Here is a 13,617-nt window from a genome sequence, read left to right on the forward strand (position 1 = left end):
TCAAGAAATTAGTGAAGAAATGGTGCTGTGTAACATGTACTACTTGTCCCTTTTTTCATGGTTCATAGGAGACTTTGGGCAAAGATTTGTGATTTCCTCCGTCTTTTAGGAGAGCTGTCTTTATATGTTTTATACGTGTACTGGGAAACACTCCAAGGTGGAGTTAAGAAGCTCATTGTCTTTTTTTTAATTATGATGATCATCATGATACTAGTAATTATGTACCAATTAAGGAGTATATACAACTACACATATGTGTGCATATATGTATTATGTATATAATTTGTTGTGTGCCACATAATTTCTCCATACATATGTACACAATACAGAAATGTACACAATACACATGCATGAGGAGGCTTCAGAAAATTTGTAAAAGTAAAATGAAAAGCTAAATTTATTTTGGTAGAAAAATTTTTGAAATCAATTCATAGTTTTTTTGTAATATATATTTTCTATGAACTTTTTCAAGACCTGTAGATTATGTATGGCTATTAGGGAGGGAAGGATGAGGAGGAAGAGCTGAGGAGAGGGAGAAAGAGATAGTGTTCCACATGACCATTTATAGAGTGTTTATTATGAGTCAGACAGTGTGCTATAAACTTTGAAAACAATCATAAGTACAACTCTTAATATCCATGAGAAGTAGGAATTTTATTCTGGGAAAGCAAATGGTAAATAAGTAAACTGGTTTTCTAAGAATGTGTGGAGAGGAATGATTGGGGCCGGACTCATTCCCAAACTTCATTAGAATTAAATCACCATATCTATCTACTGTATAGAATGATAGGACTGAATTTTCTGCTGGTCAAAAGCACTGGGAGGAAATGGATTAACAGCTTAAGACCACATGGCGTGTCCAAAGGAAATTTGTGGGGTATCTTCGAAAATTCCATTGATAACTTGCTGCTCTTTCAATCTCCTTTAAAAAAGGCAAAAAAAAAAAAAAAAAGAAAAGAAAAGAAACAAACAAACAAAAAAGCACAAAAACTGACAGTTGTAATACCACGTTGTAACCCAGTGGTTTCTGGGAACACCATCTCTGAATTTTTGAGTTAGCTGCCGTCTCATGGCAGCATTGGCCTTGCATATGTCGTGTGTTTATGTGAGGTACAGATGCAGACCTAGTGATGGTCAAAGGAGTCAGAGCCACAGCTCTGCTGCCCTGTACCTCTGCCATTTCTCACTGCTGGAAACAAGGCAATGTGTGTTTTCAGTTGATCATAAATTGGCATTCTTTTGAGGATGTTGCACGGACACTTCTGTCAAATATTCCCAGATGCCTGAAAAAAATTGCTGAGCTCCGCTGTCATTGTTCATCGTTGGCCTAAAATGGTGCTGAGAGACTAGAGAGCATGTGAGCAGGAGCCTTCCAGACAGGCTCTCTTCCTCCTTCATTCCCGGGAATGGTCTGTCTGCTGTCAGCCACTGGACATTCTGTCACCCGCTCACTCGCTCCCTGCTCCCCCTTCTCCCTGACTCCACTCCACCTTTTCTTTTTTAAAGTCCAATTGTTTTTCTCTCTTTTTACAGCCATTTAAGTATAATTACTAACTGTGAAGTAATTTTACATTTACATGATTTCGAAGGCCACACAGATATTAACAATCAGTGAAAATAGCAAGCAAGCTATGTGGTGGACAGTTTTGAGTGCATTCTATACAATAGGTGTAAAGTTGGGGCTCCATTCTCTCTGCCCTCACAGCTTGGATCTATTAAACGGCAAGCTAAGAAAGGTCTCTGCTTTTCCTGAAAAGCTAGGGAAGCGGAGGGGGTTGGTTTGAGCGTTTGTGACTGAATCCATTGGTTTGAGAGCCCTGATCTTAAATTCAGAATATTCACCTGGATGCCAAGTACTTAAATCATGTTTCCAGCAGAGTTTTTAAGGACTTTGCTATAGAAATGTTCATCTTTTAGAGACCAATCAGTTGCTGAGGAGAAAACGGAACTCTGATTGTTGACAGAGGATGTGAGGAGAAGAGTGTCTGCCTCACAGCACGTGGCCATCCCCATGTGTGTTCAGCTAAAGCGAATCTGATGTGTCCCTGCTCTCAGGCCGAATCCCAGTTCCCAGGAAGAAGGGACACGAGCCAACATTATGACCATCAATCTACCATACCCCTGCCCTCTGGCTCCTAGGCTCCACGCACAGAGCAGGTTTTTCAGGTGTTCTTTCAGGCGAAGAGTAGATAAATGAGTGGCTGTGGGACCAGGCTTTACAAAACACCTATCAATGTTCCATTCAGGCTTCTGCATAAACATGAGGAAAGCCATTCCCTTATTCTGAGTCAGAGGAGTTTAAAGTGTAGTCTATAAACTAGCAGCATCAGCATCTTGGAGTGGGATCCTGGAAGCTGTTTTCCAACAAGCTTTCCAGATAATTCAAGATGCTTTGCTGACGTTTGAAAGTCACTGGTAAAACCATTCCCTGATCTCCGAAAAATAGGAAAGCCTATGAAAAGTCTAATATCTGAGAACTGGAAAGATATAACAGTGTTAATGATTAGTATGTCTTAACATGTGTATTTGTGTTCACATGTATGTATACGTATGAACACACAGATATACATATGTATGTGGCATGAAAAGGAAAAAACTTTTCCAAAACAAGCAAAATTACCAAGATTTTTAATAACCCCATTTGAAATCTAAAAAAGAGTGAAAATAGATAAAAATAATAAAAAGTTAACACAGCTGCCAATATAAATAAATGCATCCGTGGCAGAGAACAGAGAGTTTTGCAATAGGCACACACATCATTAGTCAAGTGGCTTTCATCAAGAGTATCAAATGAATTCAGTGGCAATGAGAAGAAATGCTTCAACAAATAGTGAAAAACTACTGGATATTGTTATGAAGAGCAAAGTCTCAACCTCTAGCTCACACCATAAGCAAAAATTCATTAGGGTCAGATCATAGACTGAAATATAAAAGCTAAAACAACAAACAGTCTAAAAAGCTAGGATATTTTTATAGCATCAATGGGTAGAGCTTTCTTTTTTTTTAACTTTTATTTAATGAATATACATTTCCAAAGTACGAATAATGGATTACTATGGCTTCCCCCCCATACCGTCCCTCCCACAACCCTCCCCTTTCCCACTCCCTCTCCCCTTCCATTCACATCAAGATTCATTTTCGATTATCTTAATATACAGAAGATCAGCTTAGTATACATTAAGTAAGGATTTCAACAGTTTGTTCCCACACAGAAACATAAAGTGAAAAATAATAGATGATTTTTTTTAAATGATGATGAAATCAGATCAGACCTATTGTCATGTTTAATCCCAGTGAGAGTCAAGTTGGGAGTTGATAATTTCTTTTCTTTTTTTTTTTTTTTTTTTTTTTTTACAGAGGATCAGTTTAGTATACATTAAGTAAAGATTTCAACAGTTTGCACCTCCATAGAAACACAAAGTGAAATATATTGTTTGAGTACTCATTATAGCATTAAATCTCAATGCACAGCAAGGGTAGAGCTTTCTTAAGAAGGACATTAAAAAAAGCACAGAACTAAAGAATAAAAAATATTTTTCACATCAGGAAGATTAAAAACATCTGCTCATCCAAGATTACCACCAAGAAAATAGATATATGAGCCACAGACCGGGGGACAATTTTTGTGTGTGTGTGATACAGAGATCTAACATCTGTGTGGACAAACGCTTCTTACAGTAAGGTATAAAATGACCAACAAACACAGGGAGTGATGTGTCACATCATTTGCTGTCAAGAAAATGTAAATTAAAACCACAGGCATGTGGCCTAGCAGTGGTTGAGGTACGTGCATCCCTATGGAAGTGCCCAGGTTTCAGTCTTGGTTCTGCAAGGTGTCCGGCACATAACAAATCTTCCCAGGCAGACAAATCAGTTCACAGGCTTTTATTGGGGTTCCGCTCCCAGGCGAGGTTCCACCGTCCCAACAGAGCAACAGAGCTGGGGCCGGGGAAGTCGTGCGTCAGAGATTAGGAGAGCTCCTTTTATAGATTCAGGGCATGGGGGTTAAAGGTTGAGGCAGGTCTGATCCTCATTGGTTGACCTTTAGGCACCCGCAGGGACCTTGACAAGGACTTTTCTTCCCCGCAAGTACAGGTAGGGACTTCTCCATTCCTGGAAGTATAGGCCTTCCTCCTTGCGGATCCCAAAGCTACCAGGTTCTGCTTTGGATTATAGCTTCCTGATGAAGCACAGCCTGGGAGTTAACAGGTGATGGTTCAAATCCTTCAGTTACTTGACCCACAGACGAGAATCAGATTGAATCCCTGGGTTGTGGTTTGGCCTGGTCCAACCCTAGCTACTGAGGGCATTTATTTGGGGAGTGAACCGGTGGGTGAGATTCTCTTTCCCTCTCTCTCTCTCTGTCTCATCTTTTAAAAATAAGTAATTACCATTGCTTAAAAAAAATCACTCAAATACGCTAAACACTGATCAGAATGACTAAAAGTAAAAAGACAACAAATTAAGAGGAGGTGGAGTCACTGTAATTCTCATGCTCTACTGATAGAATTATAATTTGCTCCAACCGCTTTGCAAACTGATCTGAAATGTTCTTATCCTAGAAATTCCATTTGTACCTGTTTACCCAAGGGCATTGAAAACATGTGTGCACACATGTTCATGGTTGCTTTAAGTATAATAGCCTAATGAGAAAAATATCACAGCTGTTCATCAACAGGAAAATAAACTTTGATATATCTGTAAAGTGGAATACTAGTCAGCAATAAAGAAGAGCATTCTGTTGGTACATACAAGAACACCAATGTATCTCAAAAATAAATAAATAAATAAAAAAGTATGATGAGTGAAAGAAGAAACACCAGAAAATACTTACTGAATTATTTAATTTTTATGAAAATATGGCATAGTCAGAACTAATCTATGATGATTGAAATCAATAGGGCCAGCGCCGCGGCTCAATAGGTTAATCCTCCACCTAGTGGCACTGGCACACCAGGTTCTAGTCCCGGTCGGGGCGCCGGATCCTGTCCTGGCTGCCCCTCTTCGAGGCCAGCTCTCTGCTGTGGCCCGGGAGTGCAGTGGAGGATGGCCCAAGTGCTTGGGCGCCTGCACCCCATGGGAGACCAGGAGAAGCACCTGGCTCCTGCCTTCAGATCAGTGCGGTGCGCCGGCTGCAGCAGCCATTGGAGGGTGAACCAATGGCAAAAGGAGGACCTTTCTCTCTGTCTCTCTCTCTTACTGTCCACTCTGCCTGTAAAAAAAAGAAGAAGAAAAGAAAGAAAAAAGAAATCAGCTGAGTGCTTGCTTTGGCTGAGGGCTTCCATGGGAATTGTACTTACTAGACATTTCTGGAATGATGGGGATTCTCTGTGCCTTGAGGTATTCATCGAAACTAATTACATGGCGTATGTGGATAAATTATCCCTCAATTTTTAAAAAAGCATTCAACAGTTTATTCTTATAAACTATCATTTGCCCAAAGTGTTTTTTCTTTAACTGCAGTAACTTATCTTATGCTTGGAACAACTCTCAGAGGTAGAGATATCATTCCTAACTTACATCTCTGGAAACGAATACTGACAGAAGTCAAGTCACTCACCCCACATCATTCTGCTTGGTCACAGGAGCTGCAATCAGGGGATGGTCCAGCTGAGTCTTCATTCTTGCCTGGCCATCATGTCCTACCTTTGGTATAGGCGCCTTTTACACTGTCGTAATGCTAGATGAGGTGGAAGGAAATGGTGCCCTGGAAGAGGCTTCTAGAATGGCCAGTTAGGGTGGGTAGTTGTTCAATGGATGAATCATGTATTTTTACAGTAACTTTGAGGAGATAAATTGTTACTAGCAAATATTACTCCCACTGTTAGGGTCTGAAAATGCCCACCGCCTGAGGAACGACTCCAAGAGACTTTTTCTCATGCAACCAGCAAAGGGTTAAAGATTTATTGATCCAACATGTTGAGGCTCTCTGAACATATAAGAACAGAGGAGCCTTGAGGAACTAAAGTATAGGGTTTATAAAGGCAAAAACCGCAAAATCGGGAGAGGGGAGAGAATACACGGTTGCTAAAATCTTACAATCAGCAATTATGATCTGAAGACATAGACAAATCACATCTTCATTATCAGTCCAGGTAACCCAGGTGCAACCTTTTTACTTTTAAGCTTGAGCAATCATGCTAGGGGGTTTTTGTGCTCTGCCAAGGGTGATGTAGTGCACTGCTATTGTCCGACTATTTGAGATCATAGTTTCAGACCAGAGTCTCACGGTGGTGGGGGGTGCTTTCCCAGAATGGAGTCTCAAGTGCTCCAAAATGGAGTCCCTGCTGTCAAGGTGCTACTTCACTCTGTCTTATTTTTACAGCTGCACCAGGAAGGTTTAAACCTGTAAGCTTAAGCTTAACTGTTTACACCCACACATATACAATTTTAACTCTTCACCACACTCGGGGATCATTGCTTTAAATCACTCTAATACAAGTCTGTTCTCCCAGGGTATCCCTCATGATCCTGGAACATGATATAAGTGGTCATGCCAGGAACTGTGAAATACACAGCTTAGAAAACATCGAATGAGGGCTAGCAGAGACAGTGTCATTTAATAAAGGCAACAGAGTGAGAGAGCCGTGGCTCAGGTCCAGAGTTTCCACTTCCACACGGTTTGACCAGTGTCAGTTATGGAACTGTCACCAGCCTCAGTTTCAAAGTCCACAGAATGGTGATGGTTCTCATGTCTGCCTTGATGTCAAGTGTGAATTAAATGAGATTAGGCTTATATATCATTAAGATGTGCTGGTTCCTCTTAAGCCCTCCCTGTAGAGATGTTAAACCCCTACTTGTGTGTTTTTTTTTTTTGTTTGTTTGTTTGTTTGTTTTTTTGACAGGCAGAGTGGACAGAGAGAGACAGAGAGAAAGGTCTTCCTTTGCCATTGGTTCAACCCCCAGTGGCCACTGCGGCTGGCACACTGTGGCCGGAGCACCACGCTGATCCGAACCCAGGAGCCAGGTGCTTCTCCTGGTCTCCCATGGGGTGCAGGGCCCAAGCACTTGGGCCATCCTCCACTGCACTCCCAGGCCATAGCAGAGAGCTGGCCTGGAAGAGGAGCGACTGGGACAGAATCCGGCACCTTACCGGGACTAGAACCCGGTGTGCTGGCGCCGCAGGTGAGGATTAGCCTATTGAGTGTGGTGCCCGGCCTTGGTTTTATAATTTGTATGAATAATGGTGTTCCCTAGTGACAGAATAAGATGATTCTGCATTGTAAGTGGCGTCTCTGAGCCTCCTGGTATATCTTTCCTTCCACTTCATTTTAGCTGAAAGCAAAATGCTCTTATTTTCTAAAAATGGCATCAGTTTTGTTGTTAGAATTTGGAAATTCTGAATGAGTTAGACCCTGTTGCCCAAGGGGAGAAAAGTATTTAATTAATATGTAGGAAATTGTGTTGAGAAAAAACTGTCGTTAAATAGAAGTGTTAGGCTTTATCTGTCCAGAGTGATTGAAAGGGAGCCTAAAACTATTTAGCATGTTTAACAGATACTAGCAAGGTTAATTGTCTTGGGGACATTGAAGTGCTAAATTCCTTTGTGCACCTCCACAATTTGAGTTACTGTCAGATCACTTTTTCAAGTCGCTTCAGCACTGGTCTTCATTTTGGTTGTGCTTTTTAAAGGCTTGGTTTCTAGAGTACAATCAAAAACTCAGAATATGTGCCAGCTAATTGTGCTTTTCCTATGTGGACAAATTAATTAGTTTACTATCAACCCACTATGTAAGTTGCAAATCTTGTTTGCACCTCTAGGAACTATTATTGTTCCAGGGAAACTCAAGGCTGCTTTTGAGAGCGCTTTTGGCTGGTATTTCTGAATGCGTCACGAAGGGTGGAGAGGTGGTGACTTTCAGATGCAGTGAGGCATGTGTCCAGGTGTGTGCTGTGTGTGCCTGCTGGTGTGTGTTTTCCCTTTTAGGATCTTTCTCATCAGTGAAGTCTTCTGTGGCTGGTGTAGAACTGTTCCTATTTACTGGATTGCTTTTGCACTTGTCTCTTTCCTTTGAATGTGGGAGTGAAGGTTTTTATACTTTTTGTGCCTCACAGCAAAGCAGCAGAACCGTGGCTAACTTATCAAGTCTTGTGACGGCCCTTCACTTACGATTTCTCCTGAAATTCATCATGCATTGAAATTTTGCCTCAGATAATAAATACCTTCTTGTCCAACACGAGGGGATCAGCAGAACCAAGGCACGCATTCGTGTGACTAGAGACCATTTGGCTGGAGAATCACTAAATGCTGCTTTCTTCAACTGGCCTGCTTTATTTCTTTTTTGAACCACTGTGAACTGAGCTCTTATTAGGAGGCAGCAATTGGCCAAGTTTTCTGTTTGATATCTGTATGGCAGTTAACTATCCTTTTGGTCCCAGTTTCTTCTGAGTGTTTCAAAGAGCCCAGCAGGTGTTATAGTTTGATTCACTTTCAAGTGAGTTAATAATTAATTGTGACACAACATTGTCTATGCAGGCATGACAGCTGTCCGTACAGTCATTTCAAACATCAACCGTGAAGGTCACAACAGGGTAAACAAAAATTTTTAAAAAAGCATATAAACACTACACAAGACTTTGTGTGAATTATAAGCTTACTCTGTGCAATAAGACCCTAAAATTCCATTCAGAATGTCTTATTTGAAAGCAGGTCTCATTTTTCTAACTTCATATTTCAGAAATAGTTTATCTGTACCTTCTCTGCCTCCAGTAATTCCTCTTACAATGCTGTCTCTCTTTTATGGACGGATAAAGGGAGGTGAAATAACTTTGGTAAAGCCACTAGCAGAATAAGAAATTTCCTGATCTGATCTTGGGGTTGGGCCCTTAAAATACGTGTAAGTGGCCCAACTCACTGCCCAGATGTTCGTGACTCTACCCACCTGCAGGACACCTGCTTTAACATTCTTTCACTCTGCTTCGCAGTGCGGTAGCCTGGTTTTTTGCCTTTAGCTTTTCTTTCTAATTCAAATAGTTACTACTTTAGGAATAGTCTCCTTCTGACAGTTACTGAAGAAGAGATTTGTGTTTTCCCCTTGAGCATTATATTTTGCAGTCTGTTTATTTGAGCTGGATTTTACCCAAGGCCTTTGAAATTTAAAATCTGAGTTACAGTACATTCAATATCTTGTACAAATTTAGGTCTTTTTTGCTAAGTTAAAGCTTACTTTCTCTCTCTCTCTCTCTTTCTCTCTGTCCCCCCAACTCCTTGATCCTCACTCTCCTACTTTCTCACTCCCCCCTCCCTCTTCGAACCTTCTTCCATGCAACAGTAGATACAGTCATTTTAAGTTCTGTCTGCAATTTTACATACGCTGTTTTCATGAGGAAAATGTAATATAGATTAAAATTCTCTATACTGCAAAGTGACATCCAAAAAACAATCTCAGAAACCTCTTTCCTTCCCATGCAACTTGGTAATTTTTCATATTCACTTTGCTGCTAACTCTACTCTCTCATTGACCATTTCTTTTCCATGAGATTTTAAAAAATATTCTTGTCAGCATTTTCCTAACATTTGAATTGAAAAGCTAATCTAGGGCCATCTCATTTGTTTGTTGTGATAATCAATGTGGAATAAATGTAAAAATGCTTTGAAGAGTGTATGCTTCTCCTTTGGTCCAAAGACCTGGGTTTATGTATCAGTTTCAATACAATGAAATACAAGCTCCTTGTTCTTATGAACATATCTTCTTGTTCCCAACTGTGTCTGATACATAGTAATTATTCAACAGGCATTAGATGGGTTAATAAATAAATTACAGAATACATTTGGTTTTGACACACATCATTTTGTACTTACAGGCTCTTTCTGGTTTTCATGGTTGCTTTGGTTTCTATTTGCATATCATGGCTTTTACATCTATGTAATATGTTTTAAAGGTCTTGTATCTATAGTTTCCTTCTACCTATGATGGGTACTTTTTTTTAAATAAAATTTATTTATTTATTTTGAAAGTTACATAGAAGGAAACACACACACAGAAACACACAGAGGGTGGAGAGAGAGAGGGAGGGAGGGAGGGAGGGAGGGAAGGAGGGAGAGAAAGAGGTCTTCCATCTGCTGGTTTACTTCCCAGACAGCCACAATGGCCAAGGCTGGGCCAGACCAAAGCCAGGAGCTTCATCCAGATCTCCCTCGTGAGTGACAGGTGTTCAAAGACTTTGCCCATCTTCTGCTGCTTTTCCCCGGCCAACAGCAGGGAGATGGACTGGAAGTGGAGTGTTTTGCGCTGGCGTCACAGATGGTAGCTTTACCCACTACACCGCAACACCTGCTTCCTCGATGTGCACTCTTACTGGCTTTCTTGTCTGTGCAACACCATGCTTTTCAGCTTTTATTGAAGCCTTCACTCTTCATACTACACCTTGGAGAGTACACATCTGGCACATGTGGCACAACCCATCTGTCCTGTGACCTTGCAGATTCATTGACCAGTCCTAACTCAGGACCCCAGCGTCCTTCCTATCGCTCCTGACAGTGACAGATATAAAACCTATTTCTCACTTATGGATTAGGACTTTCTTTATGCAAAACTTCCCGTTACTCTTTGGATGATCAGGATCTGATCACTATGATGCATTCAGATACCCCGTACCTTCTTTGTTTCTAAATCAAAACTCCTTGAGAGATTGTGTACTTTCGGTCCAAATGTCAGAAAATTACAGAAGCCAAAAAGGATTTCTACATTTTACTGTGTAGCAAATGTTCCCATGGCTGTCTGTATAGTCATAATTTTTATAAAAGCCAATGTTAATTTCTCTGGAGTTTTTTCTGATTTTAGTACATTTACTCCTTTAAGAGAGCATTTTCAAAATGGTTATAGATTTTTGAAGGATAGATTTGGTAATTTTTAACCTTATGTTTGTGTTTTTGTGATAGCTGATGTCTTAACTACCAATAACATTTTGATGCAGCAACTGTTAGTCTAACAAAAGAGAAATCTGATGAAAATTGACTTAAAACCATAATGAAGTTGTAAAATCTTGCATTTCCAGAAATAGATATATATTTTACTTAGGTGATCACTAATTTTATGTCATCCTTCTTCTATCACACCACATTCTGTCAGTCTCTATAATGAAAACATGGATTTTCTTCCTGCAAAAAATGACCGCATGTCAATATACGTGGTCTGTATTCACTTTCAGGATGTGTTTGGGTCCAGTCAGGTCCTTCCATGAGCTGGAGTTAGGGCTTCTTTCTGTAGTCATCTATAGAGGGCTTTATGATGTTCATATTAACTGGTTTGTGACTCTAATCTCATTGTCTTTTAGAAGATAATATGCTAACATACAGACAGACCAATATTCCATATAAGCGAATCCATGACCTATAGGAGAGAATTTAGACTCGGGGAGATTAAATGTCATCTTTGGCATTTACTGATATCTGAGATTGTATGTGAAGCTGTACATTCGAACTCAAACAATATTTCATCTTCTTTCTGTATAGTTAGTTGTAAAATCCAAAATGTCAAAAGTGTTGAAGGAAGTTAGAAACTAGATACGATTTTAAAATATCACTGGATAATATACATAGGACATTTTTGTGTTTTTTTTTTTTTAATCTATAATACATAGTTCACTAAGAAATCACAGAAAAGTGGTCAGTGTTCTCAAATTGCAAAGGCAAAGTATGGAAAAGAAAAAGGAGAGGAGCAGAAGGAACAGGTTACTTGAATTCTGGTCTGTGGTATGTCTGGTGGTTCTTCCTCTTCACCTTTGCTGCTTGTTAACAGGGCTGATAACAGTGTTTTGCCCCAGGATGAAAACAGGAGGCTCTTTTCTGAACACACTGAGTACATTTTCAAAGGGCTCTTCTGTGAGCTGGGTGTCCTCGTAAGTCCCTGCTTTTATGCCCTCAGAGGACATCCCAATGCTAGGCTTAGTTTTCTGCTCGCCTATCCTTGGCAGTAGCAGTCATCAGTCCAATTCCATCAGATCCCCAGACAGCAACCGTATTCATGAGTGAAACCTACTGGGAAGACAGATCTGCCTGTAGAAGACTGTTATGTGTTAGGCATGCTTAACTTGTCTCAATTCAACTATAAATGATTGATATGAACATCAGGGAAAATAATTTAAGTATCTGTCATCCTACTCAGTGTGAGCGTGTTCCAGATAAACAGTGAAATGAAGACATAACCTGGGTAATCTAGTGGGTTTCAGGTCCTTCATGGTTTTCATAGTGTGACCATCTCACTGTATTGAACAAGATTGGACTAGTTAAAGATCTTTTTAGTGTTATTTACACTATAAATACATAAAGTATTTCACATGGCATTCAATTTGATCTCTGACCTATGGAAGAGTTTTATGGTATATTACAAAATACTAGAACTTTTCTAGTGAAAATTTCAAGGGTTATTTGACTGTACATGAATTTTTTCAAATGTATATAGTTCTATGACCTAACACTTATATGAGATGGTTTTCCAACTATAAGAGAGTATTAATTGACTTTCATTTTATAATAAGCTTTCCTGAGATGAGATTTCCATACAATAATATCACAAACTTATAGTGTACAGTCTGAATTTTGACAAATGAATATACTTATGAAACTACTGCCCCATTCAGGATGTATCACATTTCCATGACTGCAAAGGCCACTCAGCTCTGATATTTTCTTCCCTGCTGTGAAGCAGCCAATACTCTACCTCTTTCAAAACTTCATATAAATTTTCTTAGAGAATATATTCTGTTGCCTCTGGCTTACTTCACTCAATATTGTTTTTGAAATTAATCTGTATTGCTGTGTAAGTACATCATTCACTTTTATTCCTCACCCATATAATTGAATAAATATACACAACTTACATAATGTTCTTTTTGGTGGACATTTTCACTGATTATGGTTTGGGAATATTAATCATGCTAATACTATTTTGAACATTTGTGAACAATGTCATTATTTATTTAGGATATATATCAGCATATGGAATTGCTGAGTTGTAGAGTAGCTATACATTTAGTTTTTAAATTTTTTTCTAGATTTATTTAGTTATTTGAAATCCAGAACTACAGGTTGTAGGGGAGTGGGAGAGATTGATCTTCCATCTGCTGGTTAACTTCCTATATGGCTGTAAAGGTTGAGACTGGGCCAGGATGAAGCCAGGAGACTGGAACTCCATCTGGGTCTTCCATGTGGATTTCAGGGTCTCAAGTACTTGGACCCTCTGTCTTCCCAGGCACATTAGCAGGGAGCTGGATCAGAAATTCTGATTCTGAAATAGAAACCAGCACCATTATATGTTGGATGCGGCAGCTTAATTTGCCTGCACCACAATGCAGGCCTCTAAATTGATAAGAAACAGCCAAATAGTGCTCCAATGTAATTCACTCCCCTGATAATTTATTGTATGAAAGGTCCAGTTTTATTGTTTGCTTGTTGAAACTTATGTTACCCTTGTTAATTTTAAGCATTCTAGTAATGTGAAATAGTACATTTCTTGTTTTAATTTGTGTTCCCCTTTTGGCTGATAATATTAAGCCATTTTAAAAATTTGTGTGTATGTATGTGAAAAATCTTCTACTCAAATTTTTTCCCCAAGTTTTACTTAATTGAATTGGTTGTCTTTTTGTTATTATTGACTTATAGGAGGTCTTTAATAT

The 13,617-nt window shown here is 39.5% G+C and overlaps 1 protein-coding gene across 1 annotated transcript in view; it reads left to right on the plus strand.

Annotated features, from left to right (window-relative positions):
• SGCD (sarcoglycan delta) overlaps positions 1–13,617 on the plus strand; it is a 1,076,594-nt gene that overhangs the window by 449,482 nt on the left and 613,495 nt on the right. The gene's annotated exons all lie outside the window — the stretch shown is intronic.

Source organism: Oryctolagus cuniculus, chromosome 6 (assembly GCF_051225735.1).
Source record: "Oryctolagus cuniculus isolate XC-2025 breed Fujian yellow rabbit chromosome 6, ASM5122573v1, whole genome shotgun sequence".
Taxonomy (NCBI): domain Eukaryota; kingdom Metazoa; phylum Chordata; class Mammalia; order Lagomorpha; family Leporidae; genus Oryctolagus; species Oryctolagus cuniculus.